The sequence below is a fragment of the Drosophila obscura genome, unplaced genomic scaffold (genome assembly GCF_018151105.1).
Source record: "Drosophila obscura isolate BZ-5 IFL unplaced genomic scaffold, ASM1815110v1 contig_170, whole genome shotgun sequence".
Taxonomy (NCBI): Eukaryota; Metazoa; Arthropoda; class Insecta; order Diptera; family Drosophilidae; genus Drosophila; species Drosophila obscura.
Window position 1 is genome coordinate 1,014,292 of NW_024542758.1, and position 22,587 is coordinate 1,036,878.

Genomic DNA, 22,587 nt, shown 5'->3' on the forward strand with positions numbered 1-22,587 from the left:
CCACAAAAAAGGCCTCGAAGCAACCAGCCATCATTGATTTTTCCATAGAGAGAAAAGAGGCAAGCGGCTATGACCATTTCGGTGGATCGTTGTGGGGGCCTTATTTGGCCCGAAAACATACAGACTCCGGTCGTAGCAGAAAAATGCTCAAGAGTTTTTCCTGCGCAAGAGATATCTCCAATTTGTCGCTGGTTGCATTGCTCAGATACAGATACACACATATACAGACACTTGGATACTTATTTTTGCTGCATTCAGTCGAGAGAGATACGGCTCCGCCGCCGTCTCATTTGAAATGTCAACGTATCAATCGCGTTCGCACTTTTGCTGCTGCTGCTCCAAAAATACACGATGTATCTCACAGATACATCGATATGGAAGCAAATCTTTTGGCACGTCAGCAAATTAAACAAATTCTAAACGGGTCGAAAGACAGCAGCAACAGCAACAGCAGCGGCCGACCTGTTTATGCAAATCGCACACCGATCGCCGACCGATCGTCGAGTGGAGGGGGGAATATCTCTTGTTCGCCCGAGATTCCCCCTGATCAAAATAGTATACAAAAAATATATTCACTCGTAGCAACAATTTTATTAAGTTAAACTGCCCCTGCAATGAATGTGTGGGCTGGCGGCTGCTTGCTGCCTGCCGCTGTTCTCGGTGGAGCAAATGAGCAGCGTTTAGGTGGAACGAGCTGTGTGCCGGGGAAGATGAGAACATTTCAATTGCTGGGCGTTGGGTTTTATTATAAAGGCAATCTGATGATTAATAGTTCATTATAGCGTACTGGAAATATATCACTGGCGATTGTTGGGGATTAACTTGCGCTCGTATTTGGTTTGCTTTTCTAATGAAATTATTTATTATTTGTTTAAGAGTAATAAAATAACTCACTATTTGTAACACTATTATTTTAACTTTGTTTATTGGAATTTTAGAGTTTATGAAATGTTTTTGTTCCTTTTTGCGGATGATTTATTTGATTTATTTCAATGGAAAAATAATTTAGTACAGAATTTGGGGCACGTTTGGTGGATTAAGTTTGATGCAGTTGTTTTAAGTTTTAGGGACAATTCACTATGAAAAGTTATAACTAAAGAGTTATAGCGAGAGCTTGTTTAATACTTTTTTTAGGTAGAAATTTTCCACTGGAGAAATGATTTTTCTGTAGAAATATTGTTAGAAATTGGAAGTTTAATAAAAATGAAAAAAAATGCATGCCAAAATTAATCTTCAGTCCAGATAATTCTATTATATTCTCTCTAAACAGCACAGATATTTATTGAAAAAACGTGGAAAACGTTAAGCTTAAAAGATAAACACAAATTTTGTGCAGAATCCTGACACAGAATTTATTCATGGAATTTTGATTGATTAAATATTTCAAAAGCGGGGACTTATATTACATTTTGTGCAGAATATTTTTCAATTTTCCTATTGAAATTTGTTTACTTTCAAGTATTTTCTTCAACTCTTTACATTCCCTCTTCCATTTATCCTCATTTCGCCTTCTATATATGTATGTATATTCCATTAATTTTCTTCCTCCCTTTATATTTCCATGTCAACTCCTTTTATCCCTCCATTTCTGATCGTTTTCTCTTGTTTATATCCCTCCATTTCTCTCTCGTATCTCGCATTTATTTTCGCGTCACTTTTTCGACGGCATTCTTAACCTTTTCGCGTGAACTCTTTGTTGTTGTTGCAATTATTTGCCGATGATGTTTCCATTGTTTTAATGTAAACACTTTTTGCCGGCCCCTCCCGTACCGCTCAGTCCATTCCATTAATTATCTAAACACGGGTCTGACGCATCGCCCACAGAGAGAAAAAAGAGAGAAAGAAAGAGAGAGAGAGAGACACAGCGTTTTGCTGTCTGCCTCTCTCCAGTTAATTTTTTATTTGATAAACAATTATGATGTGCCGTGCCTCTCTCCGCTCTCTAAAAACGCCTTCTGTTTGCCGTTTATTTCGTTTCAAATGTTTTTCCATTTTGCTTTTGATGAAGTAAACTAAAATTTGTGTTTGTTGCTTTTTTTTGCTTTTCCTTTTGTTTTTTTTTTTATTGTTTATTTGTCGGCATTTTCATTCATAGACAAAGTTGGACGGACGGTTGGACGGAACAGTTTTGGATGATAAATCTTTTTATGCGAGGGGCAGCACGCGCTTTTTATAAACAGTCACAGATACAGATGTCTATCTGCTGCTGCGTAACTGTATCTGTATCTGCTGGTGTGTGTATGTGTGTGTGTGTGCTGTGGCATTATCATTAGCTTTGTGGATTGTGGGGATTCTCCCTCTCTCTTTATCTCCAGCTCGCTCGGGCGTCCGTCCCCCCAAGTTCATTAACTTTCCGTGATTTTTGCGCGGGGGCAACAATTTGTCAAAAATTCTGTCAGACATGCGATTTTTTAATTATTATTTTATATACAACATTATGTACAATCGTATTTTATTGTTTCTCTCTGTGACCCACATGGTGGTGGGGCTCTGAGCATGATTTGGATTTCTTCTTCATAATTATATACCCTCTCTATAAAATGGGGTAATTACGATTTTAATCTCAAAGTTTGGCATTGGCATATAAGGAGGGGGATATTTCGACAACTCTCAAGAGGGTGATATTGTCGGGGGATATTTTCATTACACTTAAGAGAAAATACTCGACTATTCTTGTACTTTTTTGAGTGAAAGATATTTTGTACAGTCCCTGCCCAAGAACAGAAAATTATACGATTATTCGTTTATATATTATATTATAAAAAAATTATATATCTTCTGATGGAATCGAAACGATTGATTTTTGTCAAGCTGTGATAGATCTCACGTCACACTTTTAAGGGTCCTTCTAACTCAAATTTTGTTTGAAATAAAATCATTATAAACATTCCTGCGACACTTGATTGTCTGGAAGAAGGGTATCTCCCTCCGCAGTCTTCCCATTTATTAGCTGTTTTCATTTGTGTTTTCTATTTATGTTTGACATGCGAGACGCGAAGTGAAGAGCAGAGAGCAGAGCAGAGCTACTCAATAAAAGTTTACTCAAGCAATTAAGGCAGAGACGAAGTTGCGTCCGGTTTATATTTTTTTTTTTGTATTTTTGGAGTTGTCTGGTGCTGCTGCTGCTGCCCCACTTGACCATTTTGAGATGGAGTGAATGAATGAATGACTGAATCATTGACTGACTGAATAAATGACTACCTGCTGTGCTGGTTTACTTTAATGTTCATCATCATCTGTCTTTTGTTTTTGTATTTTTTTTAGTGGGGTTTGGCTACCAGTTCCGTTTTTTTTTTTTGGCGGCTCAAAGTGACGTCAAGGAACAGGCGCGGCGGCTCGTTAAACCAGATACAGATACCAGATACAGTAGTAGCTCTGTATCAGAGACGGCAAACAGCTGACTTATGCCATAAAACCATTGAGGAAATGCATATACCCGATTGATACGTGCCCGTTCAAGGGTATCCTGCTCCCATCCTGATGTTGGTTCTACCGGTTCCATTAAATCTGCATAGGAATGTGACGGAGAGAGAATGTCTGAGCAGCTTCCTGGTGCTACCCCCCCATCGAACCTCCTTCCTTCTAGATTCCATTATTGAGTAATTTTCCATTTCCATTTCCTGTCTAAACGAAACTAAACATTGAAAATGGTTTTTCCAACAGCTGTTTGAAAAGAAATACCCAATAAATTCATCTTTTGGCGGCCCAGAGAGTTTGTTTATCTTTGAGATGCGAGGAACGCATAGGACAGAAAGTCTTCCCTTAAGTTGAACAAATTATTTACTGCATTTAGCATTTAGTGGGTAATTATTGGGAGAGTATCCCAGACAGCAGTGCATTTCCCTACGCAATCTATTTATTTATTTAAATTCTTTATAAATGTTGTATTCATTCTCATTTCTCTCTCTCTTTCTTTCAGGTACGTGTCTGGGCATTGATTTTCCCCTCTCTAAAGAATTTTCGTGTAAGTTTTTGTTTTAGTGGGTCATAAAAATGCTGACCGTGTAGTAGATTTTGGGGGGGCGTCAAAATGAACTGTTTTTCACGGCAGCAGATGTTTTTCGTAATTACGGAATCAATCTTCCCCAATCGTTGGCGGGCAATCCATAACGGAAGGGGAGGGGGCACAGAACGATCTTGGAAGAACAATGGGACCCCCAAAGAACACCCAAGATCAACGATTACTCCGGTTGGGATTGGGATTTTTTTTGCTTGGGGAAACACGAAATTTTGTAATGCGACTGGAATGTGCGCGAGTAGTTCTCCCTCCCTCGCTTGGAATTAATTTTTATCTTCTTTTATTTTAATTTTATTTTTTATTGTCTTTCTTCCTAGTGAGAATTGCTTTCTCTGGACTGTAGAACATTCTGATAGATCCTATGCTTTAACGTAATTTCTCTCTCCCAGAGAACTGCCCTCCACTTCCTTTTCTTTGGTTCACTGAACCTTACGCCCAAAACTCAATTCGTTTTTCATAATTCTTGGCTAGAAACTAGAAGTGGAATCAATATTAAAAAAAATCAAGTTAACAGAGATAACAGTGATTCCAGACGGGAGTTTAGTTGGTTAACCATTTCCGTCGAGGCCAGACTTTACAGCCAGAGAGAGAGAGAGAGGAAGTTGCCAATTTTCCTCCCCTCCTTGTGGTCGCATCTGGCTGGCATTAAAGAGATGGCATCCAACTTTGATGATGGCTCACAAATAAATATCTAAGAAAAATGGTTGAAACGAAAGAAAATTCATTTTTCTCTGCTGGAGAAAAAACTAGTTTTTCCTGTGTGTACGTACGTGTGTGTTTTTCTGTTTCTTTTTGGATTCGGAAAAAGTTTTCGCTACAGCAGCTCGTGGTTATACGGCAGCGGCACAAAACTCGTCGTATCATGGCAGCAGCAGAGCCTCCTCCTGTCTCCTGCCACTCCCCCCTGTCGCACCCCCAAAAGTTTTCCATCATAATCTACTTAACTTTTGCTGCAATCAATTGCAGACTTTTTGTAGCTGCGTTGTGCCGCCTCATTGCATCTTATACACACAGAGTGAGAGAGAGAGAGAGAGAGATGGAGAGAGCCTTCTCTCCCCCCACCCAACTCATATTTTTCTCTTGTGTGGAGGCTTTCTTTGTGTAGATACAAAACGTACTGAGAGATACTTGCTGGCTGCCTTTGCTGCTTCTTTTTACATTGCACGGTCCGTTAATAGAAAAGTTGTCAATGTTTTTCCTACTCAACAGCGGGGGGGTGGAGGGAAGGGGAAGTGTCAGCCATTCTTATCTTATCAAGCCCCCTTTTGTGGAGGGGGAAATGTCGTTTTGCATAGACAGTGCGGAGGTAGGCGGTAGGGAGGATGCATCTGCTCTGCGTTTCGTTTTGTCCGGTTGCAGATACTCAGATACAGATACATCTACAGCAGCTTCTCTTGTACAAGTTTCTTCAACAAGCAAAAAGCTATCTAAATAGGGGAAAAGGAAAGGGAAGGGTGAGGGGAATGGGGGGTGGGGAGACGCGCACACAAAAGCGCCAGAGAGAGACAGATACAGATACAGCCCACAGGCAGCACATGCATGCAGTACAGATACAATATCTTATAGATGCATTGAAGCGTAATTGTTGTTACCTATCCACAAGTCTTGTTCTCGCTCGCTCTCTCTCCCTCTTTACTCTGTGTATCTTTTGTTGTATTCCCACTCTATCTATCTCTCTCTCTCTCTCTCTGTCGCTCTCTGTCTCTTTTGAGTCTTGTTAATAATATTGAGGGAAAAACAAGAAAAGCAGTTGGCTTTATCGAGTGCATCGAAGGTTATATACATACATATGTACATTATATATACATATCAGATCAGACAAAGGCAATGTTCTTTAGATTGTCAAAAAAGTATTCTACTTCCTTGGATCATTATAAATAGAGTTGTAAAATAATTACGGGGGATCCAAACTTTACCCAAAAAAATACGCCCGATGTAGCTGTAAGATGTACAAAATGTTCTTCACTCATTTACTCTGCTTAGTCATGTTCCTAGGTGCCTCCAATTCTCTCTTTCGGCTGTGGGGAGATTCTGTGGCTCTTGGGTCAAGCCCCATTTTGAACGTACAGCCACTTTCCGCCTCACCTCCACCGCCTGTTTATATCAATGGACTGTGTGTGAGTGTGTATCTCGATTTTCAAAATTGGCACATGTGTCTGTCTGACTATCTGTCCACCGCCCCCCCTGGGCCGTGGGTCTCTCGGTTTCTCTCTCTGGTTCACTCATTTCGATTTAGTTGCGAGCTTAAGGCTTTTGTGCTCTGCTGACTTCTGGCTAATTGTTTGCTGCTGCTGCTGCTGCTGCTGTTGCCCTGTTCGAGTATCTATGTATCTGTCCGAGCTAGTGGTATCTGTATCTGCGAGCATCGAGTATCTATTTGCAATTGCATTGTTGTCTCGTTTGTACACATAATTGTAATTGATAGTTTGACTTTTACAGAGCAAAGGAGGAGGAATAAGTAAGATACAGAGAGAGTGAGAAAGAGAAAGAGATAGATGGAGAGTGAAATGTGAATTATTTAAGGGATTTCCTTACTGTTGTTATTGCTGTATACGTGACAAGGTAATTGGATAGCAAATCCGAAAATGGAGCAACTCGAGAGTGAGCCAGCTAAGCAGAAGACCTTCATCTGGACAGAAAGAGAGAGAGAGAGAGAGAGAGAGAGATCTGACCGAAAAATACTAGTGCTTCGAACTATGATATTTTCCTTCATTGCCGCTTTGAACTTTTCACAGCAAACCAGTTGGAGATTTCCCCTTTTATACATATATCCTCTCCTTTTGAAATAAGTATTACTCATACGCCAAGTGGAACATGAGCACTTTTCCTTGGCCAAAAATTATATACATATGTACATATTATTTAAGTGTATTTATGTACATACAGACTGTTCGGTTCTACTGCACTGACAGCATACAAGTGCCAGGAACTGGCCACTGAAAATTTTAATAACTTGAGCTTTTAAACAACGAATCGTTATAAAATATATTATCATCATAATCCCATATCAAGAACCGATCCGATTGAATGTTTCTCTTGTTTGTTATTCCTCCCTACTATTCTATTGCGAACCCAATCAAATGCTTAGCTTTTCCTCTGTACCCCACCATCAACATCTCTATCTCCATCTCCATCTTCCTTCCTCTTTCTTCCCACATGTGCAGTCAGTCTGTCCATGGCTGTGTGTACGTTTCGTTGGTTCTTCTTCGTTTGCTTCTTCGCTGCTTGTTGTTTCTTCGGTGTTTTTTTTTTTGCGTATATCAAGCGTTCATTGCCCGCATTTTGCTGTGTCTGCTCTTTCCTTCCTTCCCCGTGATTGCTTTTGTTGTTGCTATCTGTGTGTGTGTTTATTTGCTGCATTTTGATTTAATTTTGGTTCATTTTTTTTTTTGTTATTTTTAACATACACAATTTGTTAATCTGCCTTTTTTTTGCTCGCTCGCTCCCTGACGGTTGTTTGGAATAATTTTGCATTTGTAGTTGATATGCAATGGGGGAGAGGGATTAACGATTGACCTGTGAACTCTTTGTGGAGCGATGCGCTCACTTCAAGGTCACTGGCGTTTGACCTTCCTATATTGCATAATGAAGGCGCTTCTTGGTCATGCTTGAGAAATTTGTTGAGTGTTCTCTACTCGGTTTGGCTGGCTAGAAACTGAAGTACATATTTACATACTGATTACTTATCGATAAATGGATAGATCGCTGACTTTCTGTGGATCGTTTTCACTTTTTACAGTGCGCTTATCACATGTGCTTTTTATTTCTCTTTCTCTTCGGAGAATGGGCAGAGTAAATCACTTTCGTTAATGACATTTTGTTTTGGTTAGACAGTGTAATTATCGTGCACTATTGCTACACATTTAACGCTGTTGTATGCCACCCATAAAACACCCACCCCTTGAACAGAGTGCTGATTAATCTCTTTGTTGCGATTGCTTATCAATTTATGGTCCTAGTCGTAGCCTGCCGGTTCTTTGACTCATTTAATCAGTTTATAAATGCTATATAGCCACATAGCCATAGCTTTTAGCTATATCTGTGTAAATGTGTACATTTGTGTGTATTTATAGAGCCCCTTAACCATGTGCGGGGAGGAGATGACTGACTTTTCATCTACTCTTTCTGGTGCGCTTCTTCTGCTGCTTTGTCTCTTCTGTTGCATTTAATTTGCAGCTTTAGTTTAACTTCAGCGAAAAGTAACCACAAAAGAGAGCCGGAGTAGTAGAGAGCATGTGTGTGAGAGAGAGATAAAAAGCTGTTTTTTGCATTCTATTTTTATTGCGTTTTGCTTTTGCTTTAGCATTTTTACTTTGGCCTGCAAACTATTTCGGTTTACTATTTACTTTGTGTTGTTGTCTTGCTCGCACGCTGTCCCCGCAAGCGTCGGCCATACGGGAATGGTGCAGTGCTGAGGGGGGGGGGCGGGCGGAGTGTGCTTAGTGCGTTGATTTCCCGACCTATCCGGCGACAATATTTGTTGTGCACTCGACACAAAAGCCCCCAGCCCCCAGCCAGGAGAGGTAGAAATGCAGCAGCGCAGTGGAGAGAAAAGAACATGGGCCGTCCGGTATTCCTGGCATTCACAGAGCCAGAGAGAGAGGGAGAGAGAGAGAGAGAGAATGGGAGAGTAACAGGCCCCCAGGCAGGTAGAGGAAAGAGAGGACAACTGTAGACAGAAAGAAGCCTAGGCATTTCTGTTGCTACCACTATATATACATACATATGTACAGTGGGACTATACCTGGGAGATACCTTACAAAAAATATAAATTATAATAAAATTTAAATTATAAACCAGTTTATTGCCGTGACACAAATCATAATTGAAACATAAATTTTTGAACTGTTAAAATTACACTTGTACATCGTTTTCCCACACTTGATAATTTATGTGCTCCACTGTGTCGCATGTCTAGGTCTCTTCTTTGTGCTCCCAACAAACCCAGGGCGGGGAGGGCCCCCGCCGCTCATCCATGTGCACCATTGTTGGGTTGCATGCCACTCGGAAAGCGGCGTAAAAGTTCCTAGACCACTCAAAAAAGAACACAAAATTTATATGCGCCGTCGCGCATGCAGCACCAAGGCGACGCGTCGCTGCTTTAGCTTTAGCTTCAGCTTTAGCCTGCAGTTGCATTCTGCAGTCTGCAGCTGCAGCTGCAGTCTGCGTCGCTGCCAGCGTCGAATGTTGACACGTACGAGCAAGTCGCGCCTTGTATGGCTTTCAATGGCAAGCAGATTATTAATATTGCAAATGTGTGCGAAGAGTGGAGATAGCAGCAACGCTGGAGTGTGAATGAGAGCGGCAGAGTAGGAGATAGGAGGAGTGCAGTGCGAGTGTATGTATGTGTGGAGGAGCATCTCAGCCTATAAATATGTTTTGGCATTAGGACTAGAGTTTTATCAACTTCTGAAAGGGGTATGCCAAGGCTGGATTAGGCAGTTGAAATATGTGACATTTGCGTTGGATTATAAAATGTAATGCGCAGCTTATAGATACTGTTATTGAGAGCATATTTTGTGTAAGTAGATTTAAAAGGTAATCTCTAGCCGCATCGTTTATTTACAGTATTTCTTTTTCGGTGGGAGAGCCGTTGACTACTTGAAATAATTGCAAATGCAGACAGAAGAGAGACAGAGAGAGAGGATATTGAGAGAGCGCCTAGCAAGCCGTAGGGCAACATCATTATCATTATCACAACTTCATTATCAACTTGGCACAGAACATTGGCACATTCATTGCACATGGGGCCTACGTTGCTGCGTTGCTCCTCTGCTCCCCGTTTTGTCTTTTGACTTCCACTCGCTGCTGTTTGTCTGGCTGTATGCTGTATGTGTGCTCTGTGAATGTGTGTATATATGTATGTATGTATGTATGTATATATTTGCGTCTGTCTGCGCTTCAGAATTGTATAGCAATTGAATATTTGCAAGAGATTTCCGTTCATTAAACCCGACAGCGGCAGCAGCAGCAGCAGCTGAAGAGAGGAGACGGAGACTGAGTGAGAGAGACAGAGAGCAGAAGAACCGTAGGCGGCTATAGCCTCAGCTGCTGCTGTGGGCTCCTCCGCTGATGATTTTAATTTTTATTTCATTCTCCCTTTGGAGCATCAGAGTTGAGAAAGAAGAAGAAGGAGCAGAGAGGAACGGAGAGAAGAGCTTTGGCTATAATTAAATTCCTCTTTAAAGTTTTGCGCGGCGGTTCTTCATGCATACATTCATATGTGGGGTAGAGGGTAGGGGCGGTAAAAGTGTTGTTGCTGCTTAAAAGTGCAAGGAAAACTTTTTGGTTCTCCGTGAGAGCATTGAGTGCGGGTTGCCAAAAGAGAAGATCTCTCTCTCTCGCTCTTTCTTAAAATTGGTAATAGGAGATTAGCCCGGAGGCAGAAGATAGAGCTGTGCGGCCCGCATGGCCCTTTCAATGTTTGATTGAAAGTTTATTATATCATATTTCTCCCCCCCAAAATGTGCCACCATCAAAGTTTGTGGTGCCCACTCACTCCACTCCAACTGAGTACTGAGGAACAGAACACAGTCTACTCCAAAAGTTTGGCACAACCACAACTTAAAGTTCATCTTGAAATTTTTGGGATTTTCTGTGGCCGCCCCGCTCCCACTTTTCCACTTCTCGTAGCTCTTTCTAATTGCTGTATGTTCTCTGGTTTCTCATTCTCTGCCTCCTCCCTACACTTGAAGGATGTTTTGAAGGAAACTTGGAAACTTCTGAAAAGTAGCTGGAAATGAATGACCGACTGATGGACTGATTGACTGTGTATCTGAATAAAAGACTGAAAGACTGACTGAAATGTGGTCCAACTCCACCTAAATCCCCCGCTGCTGAAGCGGATATATTTTCCAGCCTGGTCCGCCAGTTAGTTGAAATTGCAACTAAACTTGAACCAGGAAAACATGTTTCCAGCTTCAATTCCACCACACGATCTTGCTCCCTCCTCCGACATCCTCCCCTCCTCTACTGTGGCAATGAAAAATGGAAAGACTGAAAGAAAAACCCGCAGGTTCCACAACTTTGACTCCAAAAACTCCTCTGACGGCAAACAGGCACGCCAAGTTTTCCTGGTCCTAGCCCCAAACCCCTCCCGTTCCGTCCCCTCTTCCTCTTTATTCATAGAACATGTTTGGCCATTTTTCTGCTGGCTCTCTTTCTCTACGTCTCTCTCACCGACTGCTGCACCATCTCTTGTTTCCATTTTTCTATGCATTTTATGTTGCTTTGGCTTCGTTTTTTCCTTCGTTTTTCGATGCACAACAGCCGCTAGGTGACCAGGGGGGGGGGGGGTTGGGCGGAGCTGTGGCAGGTATGTTGGCCCCCGGTCTGGTCGGGTCGGTTGGGTCGAGACGGTGTAGGGGGTACATACTGTGGTCTGGTTTGGTTTGCTTTCTTCTCTTTGCTCTTTTTTTGGCATGGATTTTCATGTTGTCGTTGCTTGTACTAAATATGCACTAAATGCTATTTATTTCGAATGTGTGCGAGTGTGTATCTGTGTGCGTATATCTGTGTGTGTCTATGAGTCTCTGCTTGCATTATACTGAAGCAACATCCTCTATATCGAGATACGAATTGAATATACTCTTGAATATGATCTAAGGTTAAATAACTTTTAGCTATTGATTACTACATTGGTTTGCAGGGCATTGGACCCTTCGCTTGAAATCGTTCAATTAAGAGATCCCTCTGCTTATGCATTAAATTCTGTCTTAAATTTGATCAAAAATATAATACCCTAAAAAGACTAAAAGGTGTCGTAGAAATTAACAACTTTTCCTAATGGGCATTTAAGTAGTGAGAGCCATTGAGGCAACTCCTAGCAGAGCCAAAGGAGATGTGCCTCCTGATAACAGGCTAAACCTCTACCTGCATTTATCTGCAACTCTGCTCTCCCTCTTGTGTTCCTCTCGGGACCGCTCTGTCTCTCTCTTTGTACCTTTTTTTTTTTTGGCAATTTTTCAGGTAGCTCTTTAGAAAGAGAGAGAGAGAGAGACAGAGCAGCAGCTATACCACTCGTATGTACATTGAGGTGGGACCAGCATTTTTGCTCTGTCAATTATTTCAAAAGTGATTTTTCGTTATACAAAAATATTGCATAACTGCTGCTGCTCTGCTTGTGGATGGGATTTTTTTGGTTTCGGTTTCGGTTGTGTTCGGGCCAACATCCTATCCCCCCCTGATGGCCTGAACGCAAACTTTTTGTGGTATTTGTTTAAATTTGTATATCCTCTTCCCCCTTGTCCCCTTTAGCAGAAAATTGTATAAATTGCATGGAAACGCTTCACTCCAGTGAAGTATTTTCTGAGTGGGGTTTTCGTTCGTTTGGCGTTTGGAGTCTTAAATTAATTTTGGAATTTTTGTCATTTCTTCAGAGAGTTTGGGCCCCAAATTAAGTTCACGTTTTGCAGATTATCTATGCAAAGAGGCCGACGGAACGGGGCACTCTTATTTGCTTAACCGAGAAATTTCAGAAACAGAAACAGAACCATCAATCACACAACCAACACAAGGTGTATCTTTTGTCCAGTCCCCGAGATGTGTCTGGAGGCGAGGCCTCTCTTCAAAAGCGAGAGAGCAAACTCCGAACAAAAGCATTTTTCAAGCATTTCCTTAAGCGTTTCGCTCAAGTTTCATTAAGCAAAGTAAACTTTTAGCAGTGGAAAATATATACGAGTATAAAGGTTGCGAAAAAGGTAGCGAAAGAGTAACAAAAGGCTTGGGGAAAAGGGAAAACCGGTGGGTAGCAGCAGCAGCAACAGCAACAGCAGGATTTTCATTACCCGAGAGCTCGGTGGTTCCTCGGAGAGTGCCTAAAAGTGCGCTTTATTAAAATCAAATTTCTTATTTATGCGCTGCGTTTTAATTAAATTTTAAAACATTTATTTATCCCCCCATACCGGAATGGTTGGTAGATTTTGGTTTCCTTTTTTTTTTTTTTGGTTGCCACTTTAATTGAAATTCCTAATTCCTCTTTTTCGTTGCGTTCAGCGTCCTTTTTCCTTTTTTTAAGCCATAATTATATTTCTGGGCAACACAAATCCAATAAGCATTATGACTTGCCCCGAAGACATCGTTTGTCGTTTTTCCCCCAAGCCGCACACACACACCCACACCCACACATATATCCTACTCTTACTCCATCCTTCTATGCCCCATTTCATGGGAGAATTTAATGTACTCCTGCAATATATTTTTTGTCTCTAAAAATAGCTCGGCCAGAAAGAGAAACTTTTTTTGGGGGTCTCCCTTAAATTTTATGGCCTCGACGACTGTCGCGCTAAATATCCTTTCCTCCTGGCTCTTGGAGCTCTCTCTTTCTATCGCTCTGTCGGCTTTTTCTTTTCTCTGGGGGCTCTTTCTCTCCAATAGGCAAACATTTTTGTCGCTTTATTGAATTAAAAATTCAAAATTTGCTTTCGCAAGGCAATTTCTTTCGCATCCTCGACAGCAGGCAGTCGGCAGTCGGCAGCAGCTCTTCTGGCCCCCCCCCCATCATTAAATTAATAAATTAAAATGGAAAGCACTTTGTTTCAGACTCCCAGTGAGTGCCAGAGAGAGAAAGAGCCACACGGAGAGAGCGCGGGAGGTCTGGGAGCAACAAAAGCGATGAAATTATTAATTTATGTCATTTACTTTGGTTCGAAATATTTTTAAATTAGCTTTGCTTTCGCGTTCGATGAAAATGAACGAACCAGATTTCCAAAGGCTCTATAATTGGAATAGAGTGGTGTCCCTGTCGTCCTCATTATGGCTTAGAGTTTTTAGCTTGAAGTCTGCTCCTGCTGCTCTGGGTACAGTGGGAGGAAAAGGAACATCATTGAATGTTCCTTATTAAAATAATTGAGTTTATTTTCTTGAAACAAATAAATGGAATTATATTATTATACATGGTTGTAGATGGCTATCGATAACATCGAATTATAATCAATTTTATTTAGAAATGTTAAATGACTTATCTAATGGATTTAAGTAGATTTGAAGCCATTTTTGATATAAATATGGATGCGATTTCGATTTATAATCAATAAGATAGAGAAATTACTTACACTTAGTTTTTTAAAATTATTTTTCATCGATTTTGTATATAAGCTATTAATCTATCGTATCTATGGATCCATCGATGTTCATGCTGTAACATTTATTTGTTTGAAAAAATGCACTATTTTGCCCACTGTACGAGTACTGACTGTGCTGCTGCCCACCCATGAGAAAAGTTCCTTCGGGCAAATGTCTGCGTCTTTCCTGCTCCTTAATAGATTTTGTATTTTGATTGATTGCCTCGCTTATTCAATTGTGTTTGCAGTAAAACCAAACCCCTACCACCAACCGAGTCTCTCCCACTCTCTCTCTCTCTGCCACCCACTAAACCAGTCATCGTGGCATGCCCCCATCGCCCAACCCAAACCAAGCCTCGGGCTCGGTGGAGTCGCGTCTGCCTGGGCTTATGAAGCGTGTGATTGCTTTACTTACAGCTAGCTCTCTCTCTGCCGAGAAGTTGGTCTGCTCTGACAGGATTTAACTGCATTATTAGTTAAATCTGTAGCATAAATTTCAATATCGATGTGGAACCCTTGCCACATGCCCCGTGGGTGTTTTGTGAGTACATACATAGGTTGAGGTAGAGCTGGAGGTGGAGGTGGAGGTGGAGGAGGCGACCTAAATGAATTTTAATGCCCTTTAAAGCGACTTTCATATGCTGACTGTGTGCTCTGGGTTCAGGTTGTGCCTTTTGCTTTTCGTTGTAGCTGTTGTCGGAAACCCTACTAGTGACAGCAGATACTTTCTACGTGTGTGTCTGTGTACCTGCCAGATACTTTTCAAAGTGCACTGTTGCATAAAAGCCGAGAATGAAAAGCTCTCGTTCAACGCATACCCCATTCCAGCACCCGTTTTTGCGTCAGTTGCCATGTAAGCTAATACCACCCGAAAAACTACAAATATGACCAAACCACAGCCGACCCATAGACAGGCAGACAGTGAGGGAGAGAGGAGACTGGAAAGCGGAGAGGCAGGGCACCTGCTGTTGCAGGTGAAGCTGCTGCAAATACTTTTGATGTTGCAACACATTCGGCTGCTGCAGAGAGAGGGATGAGATTTCAGCGGCAACAAAATGGGAAATGGGAACAGGAGCCCATCATCCCATCCTCCCCTGAAAGTTTCTCATCTAATTAGTGGCATGGTTGACCGGGGGTCCGAACGGATCGGTCAGTCACAAGTGCATTTAGCTAATTAATGACTGGAACCCAACCCCCCCCCAGCAGAAAGCGGAGTGCTTGGCCTACGATTTTGAGAGTCAGAGCCCACGGGCATCCATGAAATTGGTTGCCTCCAACGGATTGACAATCGTTGACGGGTTAATTACAAGGGATTTTGGGGACGAGAGAGATGAGAGTTGAGATATGAACTACTCTTATTTCGGGGAAATCCTAATCCTAGTTATGTAATGGCAATGTGTGAGAGAGAGCGAGTAAATTGGATCGTTAGCAATCTTCATATTCTATTATATTCTTTTTTGCCCAATATAGAATATGAGAGATGGAATATATAAAAGATTAAATGGATAGACGGATAGGTGGATAAATGAGATACGAATAATGTTTTGGTATATATCATGATGGATCTTGAATACCCTCTAAATCATATCCGATGCAATAGCAAGCTTAAATGACATAATTTCCATTTTGAACCTTGTTTTCTCGCTTCAAAATTCTACCCTAGAATTTCCTCCCTCACATGCCCACACAGCCCTTACTAACACACTGTTCCCCTACCTCTGTTCTGCCTCTCATGCGGTCAATCACATGACGACGTTGTCGTTGGTTGAGAGCTCCCCTCCCCCCATTCTCCCTGTAAAATTATCTCTGCTGTTCTGCTCTGCTCTGTTCCGTTCCGTTCCGTTCTGTGTTGTCGTTTGTTGTCGCCTCTGAAGCACTAAGTATCTGCCAGATACATTTTCCTTAGCTACAGATTTACGCCTTGTAGCCCCGTATTTGTACACTAATTACAAATTGCAGCATGTAGCAGAAGCAGCAGCAGCAGCAGCAGTAGCAGTTGCTGCCTCATCCGTATCTGCCTCTGTTTTCTCCTTTCTCCTCACCTTTGCTGCAACGAATTCTCGCGTCTCATAAATTAAGTAGGCCACCCATAGACACAGCAAAATGCAGACGCCACCTTACCATACTGCCACCCTGCCACCACTCCCCCCCCTTCGGTTCTCCCGCTGCTCCGCTCCGCACAGCGGGTTAGGGTCCAAGACGGAGGCGCATCTTTATTAACGCCGACGTCAACGGGGCGAAACATTACAAATGTTGCCACGCAAAAAAAAAGAAGTACAGACACCCACAGATACACAGATAGATAGATACAAATGCAGCACAGATACACCTGAATGTGTGTGTGTGTGTGGCAGATACTACACCTGTCTTGAGACATCGTCATCGTCTGCTTGAAGAAATCTTATTAACAGCAAAAGCGGAGGAAAAACACATAGAAAAATACAAGATGAGGAAAAAACAACACACAACCGAGTGAAAATACAGGAGGACCAAAGCTGTTGCTGCATGTTTGTTGCAGTAGCGGAAAGGCACCGTTGCAAGTCGCATAAATTACACAGCATGCCTCCCTGCCACCCACCCCCTTTTGCACACTAATACACACCACAGGGGGCATTCGCCTTTTTAGCACCAAAAGCATGATGATTATGCCAAAGCATGAAATGCGATTTGCTGTGTGGCATCATCATCATCTGTATCTTCATAGACATAGCAATCATCACCATCATCATCTTCGTGAGGCATCTAGCATGTAGCATCAAAGGCGGCGTTAATTTCTTAAACAAGATTTCTTCTCGAAGACACACACAAAGAAAAAAAAACATAAGAAATGAAGAAAAGAAGAAAAGAGTTGGCAAAATATCTGTATAAATAGGTGAAGTATAATGCACAAAGAACTGATGGATGGAAAAGAACTGGGGAAAACAAAAACCATTTGCGAACAGAATGAGAAAGAATGTTAATGGGATGTATGGATAATGATGATTTAAAGACAACATAAAAAAAACAATTTGTGGAAAATTGGAGAAACAAACGAAGAACTGATTCTAAGAAAAAGAAACAGAAGGAGATTTTTATTCTCTATTTAAAATTTAATCCCGAGAGGACGTTTGGAGATGTGATCTGTAGGTTAAGTGTGAGATTTGATCTTATTGTGTTTGTAGAAATGCAGATATTGCATAGTCCATACTTTTGGAATTTTGACTTCTTTTTGGACTATGTTTATACAACGAAATTAATGGGCAGATATTTCCGCCTCTCTCTCACTCAGCAACACCAAGATCCACAGCGCTTATCGACTTTGATCTATGCATCTATGATCCATCTATGATTAGCGTAAGCATCCTCTCCCAGTAACACGAGTACAGCAATTATTCGTACAATAACTAAATGAATAGAAGAAAAATTAACGGTAACTGAAGTAGGGGAAGAACCAAAGAGAAAGGAAAAGAAACAAGGGAAGATCGATCATACTACACTTAGAATAATTCCCTAATAGATTCATGCACAGAAAACTGATCAAAATACTCTGAGAATAATTTCATAATACTTTGATTTTAATGGTTTTTTGTTGTGCTATTTATTTATCTTTAATTTCAACAACAACCCTAGCGACCCACAGCAGTAAAATTTGAACTATAAACATGAATTCAAATGAAACACTGGACTCTCATTAAAGTTATTATAAAGCTCCTATATTATGGGCTTTGGGGGGGCAAACTTTCTGCTGACACTGTGCACACTGTTTCCGTGTGCAGAAAGAGCAAAAGAGGGAGTTTTAGTGCCAAATAAATGAGAGAAAGAAGAATTGGTAGACCAAACGACTGCCAGGGAATGGCAGATATGTAAAATGCACAATAAAGTAGAAGGATTAAGGATTCAGGATTATGCCAGAAGCACACAAAAACACAAATAGAAAGGGGTGAGGGGGTGAAAGGGTGGGAGATATACAGTGAATGAGACAATGCAACAAACAATGACACAAGAGTGACAAAAAAACAAACAAAAAATGTTGGCTCAGGTTTTTTGCCTGCCTCTGTTTTGTTCTGTTTTTTTTTTGTGGCAGACAGCAGCATCCTTTATCATTGCATGCCCCACGAGATGATGACATGTGTTTTGTCAAAGAGAAGGACAAAACGATGATGATATATGTGACACGGCCAGAAACACACACACACACACACAGAGACCACACAGTCAGTGGCATAAGTATGCAGACCGAGTATTTGGATAGTTGGCTGTCAGAGTAGAGAATGCCAGGAGAAGTGACATTTAATTAGAGTGTCCCAAAACTGATGACTGGGTCAGAAAACATAATCAAAAGCATCAGCAACAGCAGCAGCAGCAGAGGTACACAATATTTGTACAGCTGCAGATACAAATACACAGATACAAATACACTTTGTATCTGCAAAGGAGAGCATTTCCCAGCTTATCAAATCAAAATGTCCTTTTTCTGACAGCTATTTCTATTTCTATTTATAATTTAAATTTACTCCTACCATCATTTATTTATTAATCCCATAGTTTAGATTTAGTTATTAAATGAAAATGTGTCTCGTGTCACACAGATACATACATGTGTATGTAAATCCTCTTCCACAAAATGAAGGTAAAATCATCACGAGAGGGGGAACGGAACTGTGGGAGAGCCATAAGCCAAAGTAATTGGAAATTAAACTGGGGGATTTCCCTCCAACTAATTTATTCTATGCTGTTTGGGGGGGTTCTTATGAGCACCCCAGCAATTCTGCTGTTGTGCTTGTGTGACACAATCAAAAGGAAATCAAAACCAATTTCTACACGGAGTTTTGCCTGACACGCACGCACACACGCACCTATAACCCCTCCCCAACCCCTTTCTGTGGAGTGGTGCCCCCACTTGATGCCCAATAATTGCTTTATCATGGCGGCCTCTCAAGAGAGAGGAATATCATTTTACCATTCAATGGCAATGCGGGGGGAGGAGGAGAGAATATGCTCGGAACACCCAACTATAACGAGAACTATAAGGAAATATTGGGCATTGTTGTATGCCCCATGTCCCCTGCCCCCCTGCCGTATCAACGTGTATTGTTATGGCATGGAGTCATTTTAATAGGTCATCATATTAAGGGATTCCATTGGGCCGTGCTCATATGCTTTCTGGTTATGTTGTTGTGCCAGGAGGCAGCCAGCTGAAGCTGTGTTTGTGTATCGATTGTTGCGTTTGGGCCAAGGATATGCTGTTTCTGGCACCCACTAACACTCCTCCTGCAGCCTTCAGCGACTCTTGGTTATTGGCCATTTGCCATGCGCTGACATGTGCGTTTAATTGCGTTTCACTTATTTGACACAAATTAATATGGCACTCGCCAATGGCACCCCACCCAGAGACTCTGCTCCACAGTCAGAGAGACTGGCCTCCTGCTCCTCTTCCTCTCAATCCACAAAAGTATGCTATAATTTCGGGCTGCGCGTCCCTTTGTCGAGCCAATTAAATATTTCTGCCACAATTCACAGCAGCACAACTTGGAATGGAAGCAAAAGAAAGCAAGTGAAAGCATTTCAAAAAATACTTATAAAGTTCTACCCCAGGGTGGGGGAGTGGCTGGGTGCCGCATCATAAATCAAATTATGATGACCGAAGGAGAAAATAGAAGAAGGCCAGAAATAATGGGTCAGGAAATGCTGCTATCAAGTGCAGTCAAGGGACAGCCATGAATAGGCCCGAAAGTAGTGGCCACCCGTAACCCTTGACCATTTTCGAGCTTTCAAAGTTTCGTTTGCCAGTGTTTTATGTTATTAATATTAATATTTGTAGCAGAATGTGTGACCAAGGGGCAGGAGTAAGAGCAGGGACATGTATGTGTGTGTACACATAATTATGCAATTTAATGAGTTTTCTGTCTCGTTCCCTTTGCTGTCACAGCCATTCCTGTGGCGAAAGGGGATATCCCTCTGGACAGCAGCTGCTGCACATGTGCATAATTCATTTTGAAAAATTAAGCCCTGTTTTAAAAGTAATTTCTGATATGGGGATGCGAAAGAAACATATCCGTGACAGAGAGAGCCAGGAGCCAGGAGCCAGGTGGAAGGAACACTGTTACAAAAATGTTTGCTGACGACAATGAAAGGGGGTGCTGTACTGGGTGGCTGTACTGGGGGAGAAGAACAATGATGATGATGATGATGATGATGCGGTTGACTTTGTCACAACTTGACACGAGTGACAAGAGGAGAGTATGGGGCTGTGTCAGGAGGAGCCTCTGTGCAAGCCTCCTGTCTACTGCTGTTGATGTTTGTTCTTGGGGAGACGACCCACAGCATTTTCCGACCATAAATGGAAGGAAAACTCATCGCAATCAAATTGACGTATAAAGAAGTCAGCGGCATCAACAAAGTCCCCGTTGCTGTGGCTCCTGCCTCTTGCCTTCTGCCCTCTTCCCTCTCTGTATGCTTCCTGCTGTCTCTGTTTTTCCTCTCAACGCATGGCAGACTTTTAAAGGCCAAAAAGGTGCCTCAGTCTCTCTCCTGCCTCATGTGACGGCTCTGTGTGTGTGTCACGTACAGCATTTAGCATTTATTGTCTCCAGGAGAGGCCCACACAAAAATTCAATTGAAAAAGTTGTCCCCCAAAAGGTGTGCCACACACACACACAGAGAAAGAGACTCTCCTGCTATTGAATGGAAGATGCAGAGATTGTCACCCAAAAATCGTTGACAAAAGCTGTGGCACCCAGCGGCACATATTTCTCTTTCTAAAGATTGAGATTTCAAGTTATGAGTAAAATAGTAGGAAAAGTAGGCAACAGTTTTATATTTTTGATTAAAACATAACTTACGCCCACAGCCACTCCTTTGCCGCTCCCGAGCGGTGCCCCTTTACCTCTCTCCCAGTGTGGAATAGCACTGAAACTTCTGATAGAATATTTGATTGAATTTGTAAATGGAAATGTGCTTAAAATGGCAAAAGAATAGAAGTTTATATGCAGATAAAATCAGATGGGAATAAAACGGGAGTTAGGTTGAATGGGTGAATGGGATGAGATGTTGGTCGTTGGTGAGTCTTTTGTGATTTGTGGCATTGTTTTTGTCATCGTTTACTCTCTCACACACAGACAGATTTACGACAGTCTTCTCCAATGGGAAAACTAAAGGAAAATTAGAAAGCAAACCGGTTTACCCAGATCCCAGACATTGGCATTTATATGTAGGAGTTAATTAAAAGAAAACTAGTTATACTGCTGCTGCTGCTGCTGCCACACTCCTTCCTGCTTCTCCTTCTACTGTTCTTTTCGTTCCTCCTTCTGCAGCGCATCACCTTCGCTTCATCCAAAAGAAAAAGTCATTAAAAAGTAAAGAGGCAGTCGACAGACGACAGTGCGTATGATTGATAATGAGTTGAGAGTTGAAATGAAATGAAATGATAGATGACATCCTACTAGACAGAGAAAATATACAGCGAGAGAGAAGATAGCAAGATGATGGCAGATGTTTCCCATTTTTTTGTGTCTGGAAAATGCACCAAAAGAATGCAGGATTCTTGCAACGGGAAGCTTTTATTTCATTGCATTCTCCGACACTTTTTCTCTGGGTTTGTTCCCCCTTCTCTGAGTCTTGAGTCTCCTTCGCCTCCGTTGTGTGACCGAAGGAGCTGTCATTGTTGTCCCAGCTGTTGTCCTGCTCCTCCGGCTTCTCGCTGCTTGCGGTCTGTGATTGTGTGCAACCTTTTGCGGGTTATCGCTGCGGGCTACTATCCCGGACAGGACCCGGGTAGGTCAGGACTCCCAGCTGTGACTGGCTTTCAATGGCGGTTCCATTGTCATACCTGTAGAGCAATTTACATATTGCCAGAGACAACTGAGGAGCCCAAAGAGGTTGCAAGTGCCACAGAGAGGACACAGAGAGGTGGCATTTGTAATTTCTAATTTGTGTTATCTCCGATGCGGGCATATGGACAGTTGATTGAACCTTTTGACGGGCTTATGGGATTGGATATCTGATAGAAATTAAAGAACATCAAAGATTTTCATCTTTCAAAGAAGCACACAGGGACTGCGAGTAAATTTAAGGACTCTTCGCAGTAAGGACCACGATATTGTGTTCCTAATTGGGGCATCTAAAATGCAAAACATTTTCGGAGAAGAAAAACCTGCAAAAACTTGCAGTAGAACTTACACCGCCGCCGCAAAACTATGAAAATATTCCTTTTTATGTGGTTTAGGTCTCTCACTTAAAAGTCTGCTCTATCCACCATTCCAGCAATTTGCATTTATAAATATCATAGTTGGGAGAGGAAGGGAGTGCCTGCCGAGTGCCTTAATCACCTTTTACCAGCAGAACACGATTCTGTTCTCCGTTTCCCTGTTCAAAAGTGGTGTTCCTGGGGAGAAATTCAAATTGGTCCTAACAATGTCGGAAGCTTTTTGCGGTTAGTGCTTTGTGGCTAGTGTCCTGTCAAATGTTAAGTGCAGCAGATCTACCCAAAAATTATGCGCATTTTGTTAGTTCCAGACTTGGGGACTGCTA

The 22,587-nt window shown here is 41.8% G+C and overlaps 1 protein-coding gene across 23 annotated transcripts in view; it reads left to right on the top strand.

The window, feature by feature from the left end:
* LOC111070546 (poly(rC)-binding protein 3) overlaps positions 1–22,587 on the top strand; it is an 83,058-nt gene that overhangs the window by 38,403 nt on the left and 22,068 nt on the right. For 22 of the 23 annotated variants that reach the window (XM_022361170.2, XM_022361172.2, XM_022361173.2 and 19 more), the window contains one exon: positions 3,920–3,964. The exons of the other annotated variant lie outside the window; for it this stretch is intronic. The gene's annotated coding sequence lies outside the window, so the exon portion shown is untranslated. The remainder of the gene's footprint in view (positions 1–3,919; positions 3,965–22,587) is intronic. 23 annotated transcript variants of the gene reach the window in all.